The 17,842-nt window shown below is 41.4% G+C and overlaps 1 long non-coding RNA gene across 2 annotated transcripts in view; it reads left to right on the plus strand.

The window, feature by feature from the left end:
* Positions 1-16,712, plus strand: part of LOC118539971 (uncharacterized) — a 115,272-nt gene extending 98,560 nt beyond the window's left edge. For both annotated transcript variants that reach the window (XR_013448470.1, XR_013448471.1), the window contains exon 3: positions 16,414-16,712. This is a non-coding gene — a long non-coding RNA (uncharacterized LOC118539971). The remainder of the gene's footprint in view (positions 1-16,413) is intronic.
* The last annotated feature ends 1,130 nt before the right edge of the window (positions 16,713-17,842 follow it).

The raw sequence follows: 17,842 nt of genomic DNA on the forward strand, positions 1-17,842 counted from the left end.
AGCCCTCTGGGGTCTCTTTTATAAGTCTCTAATCCCAGTCATGACGGCTCCATCCTCATGACCTAATCACCCCAAAGACCCTTCTTCCTAATACCATCGCATGGGGGTTAGGATTTCAACCTAGGAATTTTGAGGGGACACAAACATTCAGTTCATAACACCTTCCTTCCAAAGGAAGAAAGCCCTTCTTAAGCCTGTCTTATGTGGCAGGTGCTCACTTCAGTGCTGGGGTGAACTAGTCCCTGTGGCACCTCCACTGAGGGAGACAGGTATTAAATAATTGCTAACAGACACAACTTGTGATAAATGTCACAGGGTAATATGAATGAGTATAACACACAGCGCACTTTCTGTGGAGGAGGTGGGGCTGGTCAGGGAAGAATTTCTGAAGGAAGTGACATCTGAACAGAGTTCTTAAAACAAAATAAAATATTTCCAGGAGGACAGTTGTAGGATTGTGTGTATGTGTGTATGTGTGTGTAGAAGTTAAAAACAGCACCTCTGACTGTGGGAACACAATATAGAAAGCTCTGAAGGAGCCTTTATTAATTTTTTGAGTAGATAATACTTTTACATGGTTTGAACTTCAAAAATTGCAAAAGGATAAACAGTGAAAGACCTCTTGCTTTCCCATTTACCATTCGTGCCCCGAGGCAACAAATGAACCATTCTAAAAAATATGTATACATAAGCAAAATGTTCATATACTGTTCTTCCTTTTTTAAAAAAAACATAAAAAGTGCCAATTTTTAAAATTTGCTTTTCTCTCCCTTTCTCTGTAATATGTATCTGAGAGATCCTTCCATAGGAGTACACGGAGAACTTTCTTATTTTTTCTCAGAGCCTGCAGAGGATACTATGTAGTAGACTATAGTTTATTTAAACAGTCTCCTGCTGTTGAATGTTTGGGCTGTTTCCATCTTTTTATTATAAACAAGCTGTGGATGATAATCTGATACCTATGTGCTATGCTCATGTGCAAATAAATCTGTGGGATAAATTCCTAGAAGTGGAAGAGTTGGGCCAAATAATATCCTTTTTTATAGATATTGTTAAAATGTTCTCCATGGAGGCTGTACCAATTTACACCCCATCTCCAGCAATGTCTGAGAGTGTCTATTTCCCTGTAGTTGCATGGACAGCTGTGGATTATCAGGTTCTTTTTAATTTTGCCCATCTGATAGGTGAAAATTGATATCTCAGCATAGTTTTAATTTGCATTTCTCTTATTATGAATAAGATAGAGCATTTTTTCATTGTTTTGAGAAGCTCTTGTATTTATTTTCTTACAAACTGCCCTTATCTTTTGCCCATTTTTTCTATTGGTCTGCTCTTTTTCTTATTGATTTTATATATTAGAGAAATTAGCCCTTTTCCCTGCTAAGCTTCACAAACATTATTTCCAGGTTTGTCATTTATATTTCGACTTTGCTTATGGTTGTTTTGAGTCTGCGGACTTTTTTTTTTTAAGTTTTATGTAATCAAATGGATATATTTTTTTATGGCTCCTGGATTTATGACATACTTATGAAAGGATAATCTTCCTCATTCCAAGATCATAAGATGATCCATTCTTTTTTTTTTATTATTATGTTATGTTAATCACCATACGTTACATCATTAGTTTTTGATGTAGTTTTCCATGATTCATTGTTTGCATATAACACCCAGTGCTCCATTCAGTACGTGCCCTCTTTAATACCCATCACCAGGCTAACCCCTCCTTCTACCCCCCTCCCCTCTAGAACCCTCAGTTTGTTTCTCAGAGTCCGTAGTCTCTCATGGTTCGAAGGTGACTCCATTCTTTAAAAAATATCTTCATGAAAGTTTATTTCAGTTGGTGTTTTAATTATGTTTCCCAGTGTTTACCACCCACCATGGTGGAAATGCTTCCCTTATATCCCAATGAAACCCCTGATGCTGTAGCTTGTACACACTGGTGGTAGATTCTTTCACCTCATCAGCAAATATTTCCTGAGCACCTACTACATGCCAGTGTGGGACTGGGAAGCTCTGGAGCTACAGGGATTGATAAAGAAGCCAATAAAAATAGCTAAAATCCTACCACCCAGAAATAACCACCATAAACATTCGGTATTTATCATTAAAGATTTTTTTTTAAGTCTATTAGGGTTCTCCAGAGAAACAGAACCAATGGGATTATATAAGAGGAGATTTATTATAGCAGTTGGAGCCCACAGTTTTGGAGGTTGAGAAGTCCTGGGATCTGCTGTCTGTAAGCTGGAGAACCCAGAAAGCCAGTGGTGGGATTCAGTTTGAAGCTGAAGGCCTGAGAATCAGGGAGCCAATGGTTCTGAGTTCTGGTCTGAGTCTTAATGCCCAAGAACCAAAGGCACTGATGTTCAAAGGCAGGAGAAGCTAGGTGTCCCAGCTCAAGCAGAGAGAGTGAATTTGCCTTTCCTCCATTTTTTTGTTTTATTCAGGCCTTCAAAAGATGGGATGATGCCAACCTGCATCAGGGAGGGCATCTTCAACTCAGTCTACTGATTCAAATACTAATCTCTTCTGGAAACACCTTCATAGACACACCCAAGAAATGACATTTTACCAGCTCTCTGAGCATCCCTTAGCCCAGTCAGGTTGACACATACAATTAGCCATCACATCTATGTACACATATTTTTCAATAAAAATAAGATTTTCATATATGTAATATTTTATGACCTGATTTTCAAAGATATCTTGGATTTCTTTCTCTGTTGCTAACTGTACATCTACATTGTAACATTTATTATTTATTAATTTTTAAAAAAGACTTTTATTTATTTATTTGAGAGAGAAAGAGAGCACAAGCTGGGGGAGGGGCAGAGGGAGAGAGAGAAGCAGACTCCTCGCTGAGTGGGGAGCCTGACATGGGGCTCGATCTCAGGACTCTGAGATCATGATCCGAGCTGAAGTCAGATGCTTAACCAACTGAACCACCCAGGCACCGCTACATTGTAACATTTAATGGCCATGGCCATGATTTGCACGCAGCAGGGTTTGTTGGCCCGCTCTTTATCGATGGACAATGACACCATTTTCCCTATTTCACCATTATAAACAATGCTGCAAGGAACACTGCGACAGTTCATGGACATAGAGTGGCTGGGTCATATTGCTGAACTGCTTTCCAGAAAGACTGTACTGATTTGTACTCTCACCAGTAGTGCAAGGGTATTGGGGGCTGGGGTACCTACTCTGGCTCCAGGGCCAAATCTGGTCATTGCCTGTTTCTGTAAAGAATGTTTTATTGGAGCACAGCTACACCCATTCGCTTATGTATTGTCTATAGCTGCTTTTGCCCTAGAACATCAGAGTTGAGCAGTTGCAACAGAGACCGCATGGCTCACGAAGCCTGAAATCTTTACTAACGGACGCTTTCTAGACAAAGTTTGCCGACCCCTGCCTTATTTCATTAGAGAAGTTGTGTTACTTTTTGGGTGTTCTCGTTCACTTTCCTAAGGTTGTACAAGATGATTTTGATGTGGATTGTGGAAGGAATATCAAACATCTCATTCCAAAATCTCTATAGGCTTTGAAGCAATGCGGATCCGAGTTTCAATCCATCATTTAATGGCTTTGTAACCCCAGTCAAAATTTTAATTTGGCTCAGTCTGTTCATGTTAAAATGCGAATGATGACGGCAACCCAGCAAGGTAATAAGATGTAAGCTGCACGGCCCAGTTGGTACATGTAGAACCAACATTAAAAACAAACAAACAAAAAAACAAAAAAAACCCCCAACATTAATTCACTTCCCCTTCCCAAAGATGTCTGCTTCTAGAGAGTAGAAAAAAGAAATTACCAGGGGAGGAGGGATTAGGGTGGTAATAGCTGGTTTCTGCTGTTGCTTCTCATTTTCAGTCCCAAAGATGGAGAGTTCATTTTTTTTTTTTGCCCTTGAGTAACTTCCAGGCATTTAAAGCCCCCAAATCTCTAAGTCATAGGAGTACTGTCAAGACTAAGAAAGGACTGTCTTTTTCTGTTGCTTTTAAACTTTTTAGGGGAGCACCTGGGTGGCTCAGTCGGTTGGGCAGTTGGGCGTTGGATTCTTGATTTCAGCTCAGGTCATAATCTCAGGGTCGTGAGATGGAGCCCTGTGCCAGGCTCTGTGCTCAGCAGGGAGTCTGCTTGGGATTCTCTCTCTCTCTCCCTCTCCCTCTGCCCCTCTTCCACCATGTGCACACAGACTCTCTCTCTCTAAATAAATAAATCTTTAAAAAAATAAACATTTAGGGAAACAGAATTTCCATGGCTTACTTGGGCTGAACAACCTTCACAACTATTTTAAAATTTAGGGGGTGTCTTAGATTGATGGGATCAAGGAATAGTGGGTCTGTAGCTGTCATTCACATTAAGAAGTGGTTTTAGGTGAAGGCATGTGGGAGGCCCAGTACCAGCACTGTTTTCAGAGCATGTAGGTTTTATCACTTCTGCACTATAGACGTTTAAACCAGATGATTCTTTGCTGTGGGGGCTGTAGGATGTCTAGCAGCATCCTTGGTGTGGGAGATAGAATAATGCTAGCCCCACAAAGATGTCCATATCCTAATTCCTATCATCTGTGAATACCTTATATGGCAGAAACCCAGAACATGACAAAAAACCCCAAAAAACCCAAAAAACCTGGCAGATGTGATTTAAATGAAGGATCTTGAGAGATGGGGAGATTATCCTGGATGATCTGGGTTGACCCAACATTATCACAAGGGTCCTGATAAGAGAGAAGGTGATATGATGATGGAAACAGAGAGAGAAAAGAAGGTGCTATAGCTGGTGGCTTTGAACATGGAGGAAGGGGCTGTGAGCCAAGGAATGTTGGCAGCCTCTAGAAGCTGGAAAATGCAAGGAAACCCATTCTTCCCTGGAGCCTCCAGATGGAAAGCAGCCTTACAGAGTCATGTTAGTCTTCTGACCCCTGGAACTACAAGACAGTAAATTTATGTTATTTTAAACCACTAAGTTTGTGGTTATTTGTTACAGCAGCAATAGGAAATAGATACTTCTGGTATCTACCCACCAGCTGCCAGTAATATCCAGCTGCAAATTGTGATAATCAAAAATGTCCACAGACATTCCTGCTATATGTCCCATGGGGAGCACAATTGTTTCCAGTTGAGAACTACTGCGTTAGGGAGATTCCAACAGCGGCTGCAAGAATTCACAGTGGCGATGACCTGGGTATGGCTGGTACCTGGTCAACCAGGAGTGGCTTCAGGTGAGCTCATAGTCAGATAGGTACAGGAAGCCAGGAGATGTCGACTGCTCAGAATGTCCATTGTCACTCCTTTCTGTTCTCTCACCCCAGGGCATTCCTGCCTGGATACTCAGAGAGCATGGCTGGGCTGACTGAGAATCTTTATTGAATGTGACAGCTTGCCCTGCTGGGTCCCTGCCTCTTAGCACAAGGATGACAGATGCTCTCTGTGGCAGCCTTTCGCTGTGCATCAGACTCCTTTGCCTGACTGACCAGTTCCCTTCACGCTGGGCAGGAAGGACTTCCTTCCATGTGAGCCACGGTAGTGAAGTTGGGGCTGGTTCTAAGCAACAGAAAGGGGCGCTTATTAATATAAGGAAAATCAGTCATTGATTGTCAGGAGAGTAGAGGATATTGTGGAACAAAGGAAGTTTGCATAGGAAGGAGAATACCAGTGCTGGGGAGCTCAGCAGCAGTTGGAATTCATGGCCTACCTCTCGAGTTCTGCCATTAATGTGTCTCACTTCCCAGTCTTGATTTCCAAGTTGCAAATTCCTGGAGGAGAGAATCTTATTGTGTGGGTCCAATAGGTCAACCAGCTGAGACCACAGGGAAGGACTTGCCCAAGGTCACACAGTCCTGATAGCAGAGCTGGGCCACCTCTCCTGACTTGCAGACCTGTTTCTTTTCCATAACCAAGTACTAGAGTCTTTGGGGGAGATCACATTGTCCAGTTAGAGAGCTAGCCAAGAGCTGGTACACTAAGGAAAGTTCTTTGTGGCCTGCTGAGATGGAACCTGAACTGGAAAATATGGACCAACACTGGCTGTTTCTTCTACTGTATATCAGGTGTCTAGATGTTTGTAGGTATCTAGAAGTGACGTATGTTCCATGGACATATTTAAAATTAGTTATAGTAGAGTTTGGGGGGAATTACTGTGAATCACAGTAGAATGGAGTTTTGAAAACTCGTCCACCATTTTCAACAATTTCTGATCCCTGATGAAGCAGTCTCAGATCTTTTGGCAATTGCCACAGCCTGCTTGAGCATTCCATGTCAGATGCCCTTTCCTGGGCCTGCTTTGGGCTATGACTGGATTCTTCTCTCTAGTCCTCTATTTAAATAAACGCCACCACAACAGGTTTAATTTTTTTTTTTTTTTTTTTTTTTTAGTTTTTAGTTAAATTCCAGTTAGGTAACATACAGTATAATATTCATTTCAGAATATTTACAATACAATATAGTGATTTAACACTTGCATACAACACCCGGTGCTCATCACAGTAAGTGCACTCTTAATCCCCATCAACTATTTCACCCATCCCCCCATTACCCTCCCCTCTGGTAACCATCAGTTTGTTCTCTCTAATCTGTTTCTTGGTTTGCTTCCCACTCTCTTTTTTTTTTAAAGATTTTTAAATTTATTTATTTATTTGAGACAGAATGAGAGAGAGAGAGAGAGCACATGAGATGGGGGAGGGTCAGAGGGAGAAGCAGGCTCCCTGCCGAGCAGGGAGCCCGATGCGGGACTCGATCCAGGGACTCCAGGATCATGACCTGAGCCGAAGGCAGTCGCTTAACCAACTGAGCCACCCAGGCGCCCTCCCACTCTCTTTTTTTCCTCCCCTGTGCTTGTTTGTTTTGTTCTTGAATTCCACATATGAGTGAAATCATATGGTATTTGTCTTTCTCTGACTGACTTATTTTGCTTAGCAAAATACTCTATAGCTCCATCCATGTTGCAAATGGCAAAATCTCATTCTTTTTTATAACTGAGCAATATTCCAGTGTGTGTGTGTGTGTATGTATCACATCTTCTTTATCGATTCATTAGTCGATGGACACTTGGGGTGTTTCCATATAATTTGGTTTTAATCCAACAATGAATACTTACGTATTATATAAAAAAATGTAAAAGCACAGGTATGTGAAATAAAACTTATAAAATCACTCATAAGCATATTGTGTATAAAAACCTGTTCACATTTTGCTCTCTTTGATGTCCTTCTGGGTTCTTTTTCTTATTATTTGATACTTAATGAAAAAATGGGATTATACTACATCTTCTGTTTTATTATCAACTTTATTAATTTAATTATCATAACATCTTTCAACAGGCTTCAATATATGTTGATTACACTTTTTAATAGCTTCAAAGTATTCCGTTTCATGATTATGCCATGATTGATTTAACTTATCCGTTGAGAGAATTCTTATTTCTAAGTTGTTGAAAAGTCTGTGATGTTTATGTAGCTGCAGAATTAATCAAACCATGACTTAGGTTTCAAAATTTCATGAATTATTATGTTTTTTAAAATTTCATTTTGGATAGTTACATTTTTTGTTGTTGTTGTTGTTCTTTCTGATTGGAGGATATTTTGTTGTGGTATCCCTCTGTGATGCTGGGGAAAGAACATGGTATATCTTAGGTCCTCCCTACACATTGAAACTTCTATCAGCCTTCTCTGAAAGGATTGGCCTGGGAAGAAAGGCAGATCAGCTTATGCACACATGCATTCCTCATGCTGACTCATTTGACTACCCATGGAGTAGAAAACAAGTCAGCTACTTCAACCAAATCACAATGCTTTGTCTATTGGTCATTTTCTGTAACCCACAAACAATTCATAAGGTATCCCAGTTTTCTTCATTCATGTGACAAAATTTTATGGGCACCAACTATGTGCTAAGCAGTGGGCTTGACCATAGGGACATATATAGATAATCTTAGGGCAACTCAGTAGTGAAGTCTTTATTATCATTTTGTCTTTCTGGTTGTCAGGTCAATTTCATCTCCCTCCAAACCTGGGGCTTTGGAGCAGACAGACCCTTGCACACCCATGCTAGCTGCCTGACATTGGGCAACTAGTTTACATTCTTTGTGCCAGTTTTCAAATTATATTAATACAATTCAATGGGATCATCCATGTAAAATACATAGCATAAAGTAAATGGTTGAATATGAGATGGCCATTATTATTACCATCATATTCTACAGAAAAGCTTTTTTTTTTGAGAGAGAGAGGGCTCATGTGAGTGGGGGTAGGGAGGGGCAGAGGGAGAGGGAGGGAGAGAACCTCAAGTGGACTCCATGCTGGGCGTGGAGCCCAACATGGGGCTTGAACTCCTGACCCTGAGATCATGACCTGAGCTGAAATCAAGAGTCGACGCTTAACTGACTGAGCCACGCAGGCGCCCCATTGTCTACCGAAAAGCTTATAATCAAGTAGAAGAAAATATATGGCCCGGTCATTTATTTATCTTAAGCAGCTGATGAAGAAAGAACTAATTAGTCCAAAGAATGAGCAGGGCGATAGGAGGAGGCCATTGGCTAACTCTCTGGGGTTAATTTAGCCATCACTTCCGCGTGGAGCTGGTACATTTAGAGTGCAAAAGGAACCTGCTGCTTGTGGATAATTAGTCTGGTTTTAATGAGTTATCATCAGGTGTTAATAACAGCTCAAGTGCAATATATCTTTTCACAACTTTCAGAGGATGTTCAAGATGTTTGCTGGATTCTCACTTCTCGGGCTTCTGTGTGGGTGTTAGGTATTGATCCGAGGAGGGCCAGATAGGTTGCTTCTATCTCCACAAATCCTAGGAATGGAGGTTTAATGGTGGCTACAATACTGTCACACCCAAGATGAGTAATATGGATATTACATGAATTGGGACAGATGCCTTTCCTAATGGGAAATGTCATTTCTTTGCCAGTGGGAGACATTTCTTCTTGTCCCCAATAATCCTGACAATAGAACTGTTTAAAAGAAACAAAACAAAACAAAACAAAACAAAACAAAAGCAAAAACAAACTGGAAACTATAAATTTCTACCAATAGAGTACTGCCTAAATGCATATTAGGACATCCATACAACAGAACACAATGTAGCCATTAAAAAGAATAAGGTGGATCTATATAGAATGGTGTCCAAGAGATACAAATTGGGAGAAAAGCTGCAGAAGAGTAACTAGGGTCTGATTTGATGTAAGAGGAAGGAAGGGAGGAAGTGGGGGAGGATCAATAAGGGAAGACAGACAGACAGAAAGGAAGAGAAAGAAAGAAAGAAAGGAAGAGAAAGAAAGAAAGAAGAAAGAAAAAAAGAAGAAAGAAAGAAAGAAAGAAAGAAAGAAAGAAAGAAAGAAAGAAAGAAAGAAAGAAAAGAAAGAAAAGAAGGAAATAGAAAAAGAAAGAAAAAAAGAAAATGAAAGAAGAAAAGTATTTCTTTGTAAAACCAGGCTTTCCTTTGCAGATCATAGATTACTCCAGAAATTGAGGACTAAGGTAGATTTTTATTGCAGGTAAAAGGGTGTGTGTGTGTACAGGGGTTTTGAACAGCATCACATAGACTACTCCAAATCTTTCCCCATACTTTATTTGGAGTTCGAGTGCCCAGAACTGGATTAATTATATTCTATGGTTTGACATACATTATCATCACTGATCTATCCCCAGCCCTCTCATTTGTTATAATAGCATAGACACACATCCTTATTGTTCCTCTTGTACCGACCAGGAGAGCAAACAGAACTTGGGGGGCGGGAAAGAACTGTAAGGTGACTAGAGACAGTGCGGAAAGGAGCTGGAGTTTGAATCCAGGCAGCGACGACTCTAGTGTTCTAGGTTGTGACCATAACACATCCTGCAGCCATTCACAAGTGATTCTGTCACCACCCTTCTCCTCACTCCACTCTTGCCCCTCCTTCCCTGGCTTCTCCCCTGCCAACCCTGTCCCACCTCCTGCTTCGACCCCTGTTAGCTTCAGACTTGCCTTTGAATTCTAGCTCTGCTGCTCCCTGGCCGTGAGATCTTGGCCCTGTGACTTAATTTCTCTGCGCCTCTGTTTTCTCATCTCTAAAATGGGAGCAACAATTTTTACGGCTGAGGATTAAGCGAGATAATCCATATACTAGCATGGTGGCTGGCACAATATAATTACTCAATTAGTATTGTTGTTGTTGCTGAGATCTTATTTGTAGATGTTCAGGTGTCCTTCCCCCAAGTTCAAGAGCTCTTCAATGAAAAAGACTGTCTCCACCAGCAGTCTCTTCTCCTGGGTCATTTTGGAGATAGGTAATTCTATGGCAGCATCTGACACATTTCCTCTTCCACTCCGTCATGGTATAAAAAGGCAGGATGGGGCAGAGGTCCAAGAGCATGGCCTTTGCAGCCAGGGAAATTGGTATCGACCTGTAGCTCTTCCACTTATGAACCAAATGACCTTGGGCAAATTATGAGTGCCACCAGGCCTGCCATTAATAATAGCTCCAGCCTGAGGGCATCGTGGTGAAGGTTGGTGGAGATCATTAGTGCATGGAAGACACCTATTGTGGTATTGGCACACAGTGGTAACCCAACAAGTGCAAGCTCTTATTAGCATTCTTGCAGGAGCTGGTGGAGGATGCTGAGGCCTGAGGCTGCCCCTCCTCCAGCTTCTAAAGCCCAGGTATTTACTCTAAAGCATTCTGCAGGCACCTGCAGGGATTTCTGCTGTGCGTTGGGCAGCCGTGGCCCATTGGGATCGGTGGAAGGCACTCTTCCTCTTGTCTGTCCGGCCCAGGGGTTTTCTTTTTGTGTGACAGATTTCTATTCAGGGATCATCTGCCAGAGACTTGGACCACGAATTTTTACTCTGCTTTTCAGATTTTCTTCCCTTAATGGTCCTGTTCTGTGCTGTTGCCCTGGTGCCCTCCCTCCTCTCTAACCCTCAGCAGCTGTCAGGAAATGTTTATAGAAGAAGCTTTTCTTTCTCTTTTTAATAGTCTCCTAGGCTGCAACCTCCCAAATGAGAACCTTGTTAACCAGAAGGACTCTAGGCGACTGATTTACATTCCAGGCATAAAGGGAGGGAAAAAAATAACAAAGGGAGAAAGAAAATGCCAATATATCCATGGACTAGTTCCAACACCCTCTCTGATGAGGAGTGTATATATCTCTTTATGCTCTGGATGGTAAGGGATTCCTTCTAGATTCTAGTATTTAACCTGTTATTCTTGGGTCACGTGGATTCTTTGTTCCTCTTGTGGGTGTGCTGAAAACAAGAGTAACAATTTTATACACCTGCCATTTAAACAAAAGATTTATTGCTTTCAAATAATAAAGGTACTTGTTTCAACAGAAATGTTAATATCTCAGCAAAGATGGTGTCCAAGCTCATGGTGGTGGCTTCAGATGATGGCTAAGGGCTTACCTGCTATCACCCTGCACAGACACTGATGAGCCAACGTCTCTCCGTGGGTAGTTGTGAAGGGGTCATAAAACATACAGGTGAAAGTCTTTGGTGGCCAGAATTCTAGCTCAGTGGTTCAAGGAAAGCTTCCAGAAGGAGGGAGTGCATTTGGAACTGGGCTTTAAAAGTGGGTGTCGTAGACAATGCAGGCTCTTCCCCATTCCCCACTACTTCCAGAACTTCCATAACAATAGAATCCCTAAATTTTTAGCTGGGTCATCCCCCCTAACTCCAAGTAAAGACTGCAGTTCTTTGGAATATTGCTTGCAAAAATCTCTACAAATATTCCCTTTCCTGTGTGCACATCCTTTTGCAATGTGACTTTGCAGTCCCTCCTATTTAACTGTGGAGTCTATTTCCACACCCTTGAAGCCAGGCTAGACTTGTGATTTGCTTTGGCCAATACAATGCAATGGAAGTGACATTGTGTCATTTCCAAGCCTAGGCCTCCAGAGGCCTTGCATACCTCCACTCAACCTTCTGGGATTCTGCCCAACCATCATATGTGAGCCAGAGTTAGCCTTCTGGAGGGTAGGAGCCCTTTTGGAGCAGAGACAAACTTTCTTAGCTGAGGTCATCTTAGATCAGCCAACTTCCAGCCAACCAAATAGTTAACTACAGGTACATGGGTAGACTCACCCGAGGCCACAAAAACTGCGTAGCTGAACTCAGCCCAAATTACCAACCCATGGAATCAAGTACTGGATAAATGCTTATTGTTTGAAGATGCTATATTATGAGGCAGTGGTTTGTGATATATCAAAACTAACTAATACAATTTCCCATGCAGCTAGATGTATCTATGTAACTAAGTTTTGTTGGAAGACATGTAAGCGAAAATGCTGTGCATGATTCGGGGACAGGGGGCACGTGGATTTCTTTACAGGGAGGAGGCCTTCTCTTCTTCCATCTTTCTTCCTTCCTAATGACTGGAATGAGAATGTAATAGTTGGAGCTCCAGCAGCCATTCTGGGTCAGAAAGAGGGTTTGGGAAGGAACCCATGACAGAACAAAACACTAGGAGGATCTTGTTCCTCTGAAACCGTAGATTACCTTTCCAATCTTATTCTGACTACTTCTAAATTTATTAAGCAAAAGAAATAAATAAACTTTTATATTGTTTAGGCCCTGGTGTTTTGAGTTTTACAGTTAATCATAGCTGAATCTAATCCACAAAAATACAAATGGTCAGGATTTAGATAAGCAGGGGGGTAAAGAAGAGTACTCAGGTTAGAGGGAACTTGTCGAGGGAATATCACGGATAATGTTGCAGAAAAAGACAAAGTGTGGGTGGTGGGTGGGAAACAGTGAAAAGTGGCATGGTATTACCTAAGGGGAGCAATGAATGATAGAACTAGGAACCATTTGGGGCCAGCTTTTTCAAGGCCATGAAGAAATTTGGAGAATATGATAAAACAGATGTCTGAAGGCTTATAAAGATCAGAGTAAGGAAGTCTTTTTTCTGCATTCATTGATTCATTTCCTCTGGGGAGTTTATGTTCCAGTGAGGGAGACAAGTTAACAAAATAATAGGATAATTACAAATTGTGATTAATGGACTGTGTGATATGGTGGAGACTGTGGGATAGAGGCAAATACTTTAGATAGGGTGGTCAGAGAAAGATTGTTTTGATTTTTAAAATTTGGTGCCAGGCACTGTGCTGAAGTCTAGGGACACAGGGAGAAATAACACACAGTTCCTGTCATTGAAAAGATCATAGTCTAGAGTAGGGGTAGGGTTAACTGGGAACAATTTCCTAGAGGAGGTGGGAGAGAGCAAAGGAAGTAATTTAGTCTTCCCATCTGTATCAGTCAGATATGGCTGCGATAAAGCTGTGGAACATGCACGTCCCCAGTCCTTGCTTACAGCAAGAATGATTTTTGTCACACAGGTCTGCAAGTAGGCTGTGATTCTGTTGGACTCTGTTGGATTAGTTTGCTTGATTCCAGGCTATGGGTTGGCCCAGGTCTGCTGTATATATCTCCTCAACTTGGGACCACTGGCTACCCGGGATTTGATCTTCTCAGGGTGGATGTCAGAAGTGTAATAGATCAAGCGGAATCACAGAGGTGTATGTAAAGCCTCTACTTCTGTTACATCCGCTCACACTGCTGACCCTAGCAAGTCACATGATCAAGACTGACATCCATGGGTCAGAAAGAACACTCCCCCCACAGTGAGAAAATTTCAAAGGTACAACGGTGTTTAATGCTGTAGTGGAGGGAATGAAGATTTGGGAACACTCATTCAATCTTTCATACCATTGAAGGAAATGAGGTACTTCTCCATTTCTTGAGAACTCTCATGTATGTCTTAATAGTTTTCCTACTTTTTCCAAGAAATATTTTCTATTTCTCGTGAGATTTATGGCAACGCACCATATTTCTTTTTTAAAATTTTACTTAAAGGGGCACCTGCGTGACTCAGGCAGTTAAGCATCTGACTCTTGGTTTTGGCTCAGGTCATGATCTCATGGTCATGAGATCAAGCCCCATGTTGAGCTCCATGCTCAGCGCAGAATCTGCTTGAGATTCTCTCTCTCTTCCCATGCCCCTCCCCCTAAGCTCATGCATGCTCTCTCTCTCTCAAAAAAATAATATTTTACTTAAAAAATCACATTGGTAATTTTGTGGTAAAAGCTTCAAAAAGTAATACTGACAGATATAACAGTGAACATAAAGTTGGCCCTTCCAAAGAGGAAAATCCTGGGTTTCTTTTTGGAGGTATTCTGTGTGTGCACAGCCAAATTCTTTAAAATTAACTTTTTATTTTAATTCCAGTAGAGTTAAAACACAGAACCAAATATTTTCTGACATTAAAAAAATACAAAATGGCATCCTCCTACACTTGTTCTGCTGCATCTCCCCTCCCCTTTTTTCCTACTTCACCATGTATCTTAGAGGTAGTGCTATTTCAGTTCTGCTAGTCCCATTTCATTGTCTTTAATGGCTGCATTGTTTTCTACTGTGAGGCTGTGCTGTAATTTATTTAATCAGAGCCTTATTGAAAGACATTTGGATTGTGTCCAATCTTTTGCCACTATAACCAAGGCTGAATTAAGTATCCTGGAACATCTATCTTTATGCACACGTATGAGTGTATCAGTAGGTTAAATCTCTAAACAGAAATTGCTAGGTGAAGGGATATGCATCTTCACGTTTGATAGATATTGACTCCCTGTTTCTCAAAAGAAAGAATGATTCCTTCCAGCATGTCTACAAATCTTTCTCTGTTCCTTTTGTCTTCTTCTCATTCTTGTCCCATGGTATTGTTCGGGGCTGAACCAATGGAATAAAGTAGCTCAAAACATATTCCTGTAGGAACTCTGGGGAAACTTTGAGTGGTATCCTTTAAATCTTGGCAAATTTTGAAGATGGGAAGAAACTGGCACTACTGTTGTTACCCAGATCATCCTTTTAATGAGAGCACTGGAGGAGCATCGAATGTTGTATTCACAAACATGTTTACTGAAGAACTCCATGCTGCAAGTGGAATGATTTATATCCCTGGGAGATCCCAGTAAAAAATGTGCACAGTACCCTTTAATTTGATCTGCTTTCCCTCTTGCACCTAAATATTTAGGGCAAATAGAAAATAGTTCTGATTTACAATCTCTATAAAATTTTTAAACAACCTAATAGGACATTTGATCATGAAATTGCCTGAAATAATGTTGGTAGTAGTCGGCCATATTTCTCTGAAATGGCCCGTAACTTCAGTGCAAACCCCCAAACATGGATTTTTTCCCCCTGCTAATAACAGTCTTATTAATAAAAGAGTGATTTTCTTTACAGATCCTCGGCAGCTGTGTTCCGGTGCCTTTGTTCAATAAAGGTAGAGATAATAACTGTCTCTAAAAAGAAAATGTGCCAAGGTCCTCAGGAGAAGTGGTGAAAACAAGTCTCTTATTAAATCATATCAAATTGTGTTTCTTGTTTACTTTTTTCACTTTGTAAGTCAGAGTCATATCTGCTAGTTTTGGTAAACCCTGCCTCACATTTGTCAAAAGAAAACCACTTGGAGGCTTGGTATTCTTGAAGTTAAATGCTGCGTGATCAATCATTGTGATAAATTTCCCACAATTAACTGTCATGATGACATTTCTGAGTCTGTTTCTCTATTTACCCCTGCTGATATCTTTTGAGATTGGTTAACTTCTGAATATGTTCTCAGATGTTCAATGGATGCCTAGAAAAAAAGAGCAGCAGGAAAGTGTAGTCAATAGGTCGATAGGTGGGGTTTTTACCTGTGCACAGCTTCATGACCCCTCTTAGAGTAAAAGCATCTCTATTTTCCTTGAGGGCAGGTGGCTCACATGGGCTAACTCTCTTCCTAGTCTAGGGGTGGGCCTGGCCAATCAAAACATCCTTGCTCAAGGTGGACTAATCAGAGCCAGGGAGAATCGTGGGACTAGTGGAAATGAGAACTTTCTTGATTGGCATTCTTTTTTTTTTTTTTAAGATTTTATTTATTTATTTGACAAAGAGAGAGAGACAGCGAGAGAGGGAACACAAGCAGGGGGAGTGGGAGAGGGAGAAGCTGGGCTCATGAGCCGATGCTGGGCTCATGACCTGAGCTGAAGGCAGATGCTTAACGACTGAGCCATCCACGCACCCCTTGATTGGCATTCTTGAAAGAACAAGATATAAACCTGCTTATGGTTCTCTTTCTTCTCCATGGGAAGAGTACTCTTGAAGGAAGACGAAACAGAAAATGGAGGAAGAAAGATTCCTGATGAGACCACTTGAATTCTTGAATCTAATCATACCTGAAGTCTTACCCATCAAATAGGCAAGGAAATCAATTTCAATTTTTTGCTTAAGTCCATTTCTGTTGGGTTTCTGCCACTTGCCTCCAAAAGAGTCCTAAACACTTGTGTTTTATAACTTTCAGTAAAATCTCGTGTGTAGGAGAGCATGTCCAACACCAGCATTACTGATGTGTATAATAATATATCCTCTCTCTTTTCTCTCGTGTTCTCAGTGGTCACCATTGTACAACGGACTGTCTTCAGACTGGAGCACCTGCTCATCAGATGGTCTTGGCCCAGCATATCTCCTGTCTTCTCAAGAATTCTCATTGTTAGAATTACTCATGATTGCGGTGCCTGGGTGGCTCAGTCGGTTAAGCATCTGCCTTCAGCTTAGGTCATGATCCCAGGGTCCTGGGATTGAGCCCTGCATTGTGCTCCCTGCTCAGTGGGGAGCCTACTTCTCCCTCTCCCTCTGCCCCTCTACCCCGCTCATGCTCTCTCTATCTCACACTCACTCTCAAATAATAAATAAAATCTTTAAAAAAAGGAATTACTTATGGTTGTCCCATATTCATACTCTATGGATATGGGATTTACCTGTGTTATGCCCAGTCCTTCCCCTGCCCTCCCCCAATAGCTCAGTAGTCCCTTGTGAATGTAGTTGTACTCATCTGCGCCCCAGAGAGTTTGGAATGCGATTTCCAGGCAGCCAGCCACTGGTATCTTCTCCCAGCCTTGCATCTCTAAGATCTTGGGTCCATTTCTAGCTCTTCCTTGCTCAAATTAAGCAATGACTTGATTTATGGGAGAAGAGTTGATGTAGACAGGGGTGTGGACTAACATTTACAGTGTGCCCTCTGCCTGTCAGACACTGTGCTGGGCGCATTCATGTGTGCTCATACCATCTTGTGTTTACCATAACACGTAATGTCATTGTCTATTTAATACTTTTTATGGTCTTGACACTGCGCTAAGTGTCTCATCAAGTAATATCTAATTGAATCCTTACAGAACCAGGAGAGAGGTATTATTATCTCCAGGGTTAAGCTGAGGCTGAGAAAGGTTAAGTTATTTCCCAGTGTCATGCAATGAGGAAGTGGTGGGCGCAAGATTTCCACTCAGGCCTGAATGACCCAGAGTCCAGTTTTCTTATTTCTTACACCAGCACTGACTGGCCTATGCCTCTTGCTCACCTATGAACTTCCGACCTCACAGCACTCGTGTGTTATCTTTGGTCCCCAATTCTCCCTCCTTCTAGATCCTTGCATAGAGGAGTAGGTTCTCAAAAATTACATACTGGATGAAGAAATCTTTACAACAACTCTGGAGGGTGAGTGTTTTTCTTTCTGTTTTACACATGAGCAAATTTCGGCTTAGGATGGGTAAGGAACTGACCCAAGGCCAGGAACTAGCATTCATAAAATCTAATCCTATAATCCGGAAATTTCATCCTCTGACTGAGAATTGAGAAAGATATTATAGAAGCTAAAGAGAGGGGTCTTTGGGATGTTCATGCATTCCACCATAGATAGGTTAATGAAGGCTCTATTAGGCTGGATTACTGTGCAGAAAGTGGTGCAGACATTTTATGAAAAGAAAGCTGCATCCATGTTACTGAGTCTGTATTTGAGCTCCTTATAACTTGTAAGCAGGCAGAAC

The sequence above is a fragment of the Halichoerus grypus genome, chromosome 6 (assembly GCF_964656455.1).
Source record: "Halichoerus grypus chromosome 6, mHalGry1.hap1.1, whole genome shotgun sequence".
Taxonomy (NCBI): Eukaryota; Metazoa; Chordata; class Mammalia; order Carnivora; family Phocidae; genus Halichoerus; species Halichoerus grypus.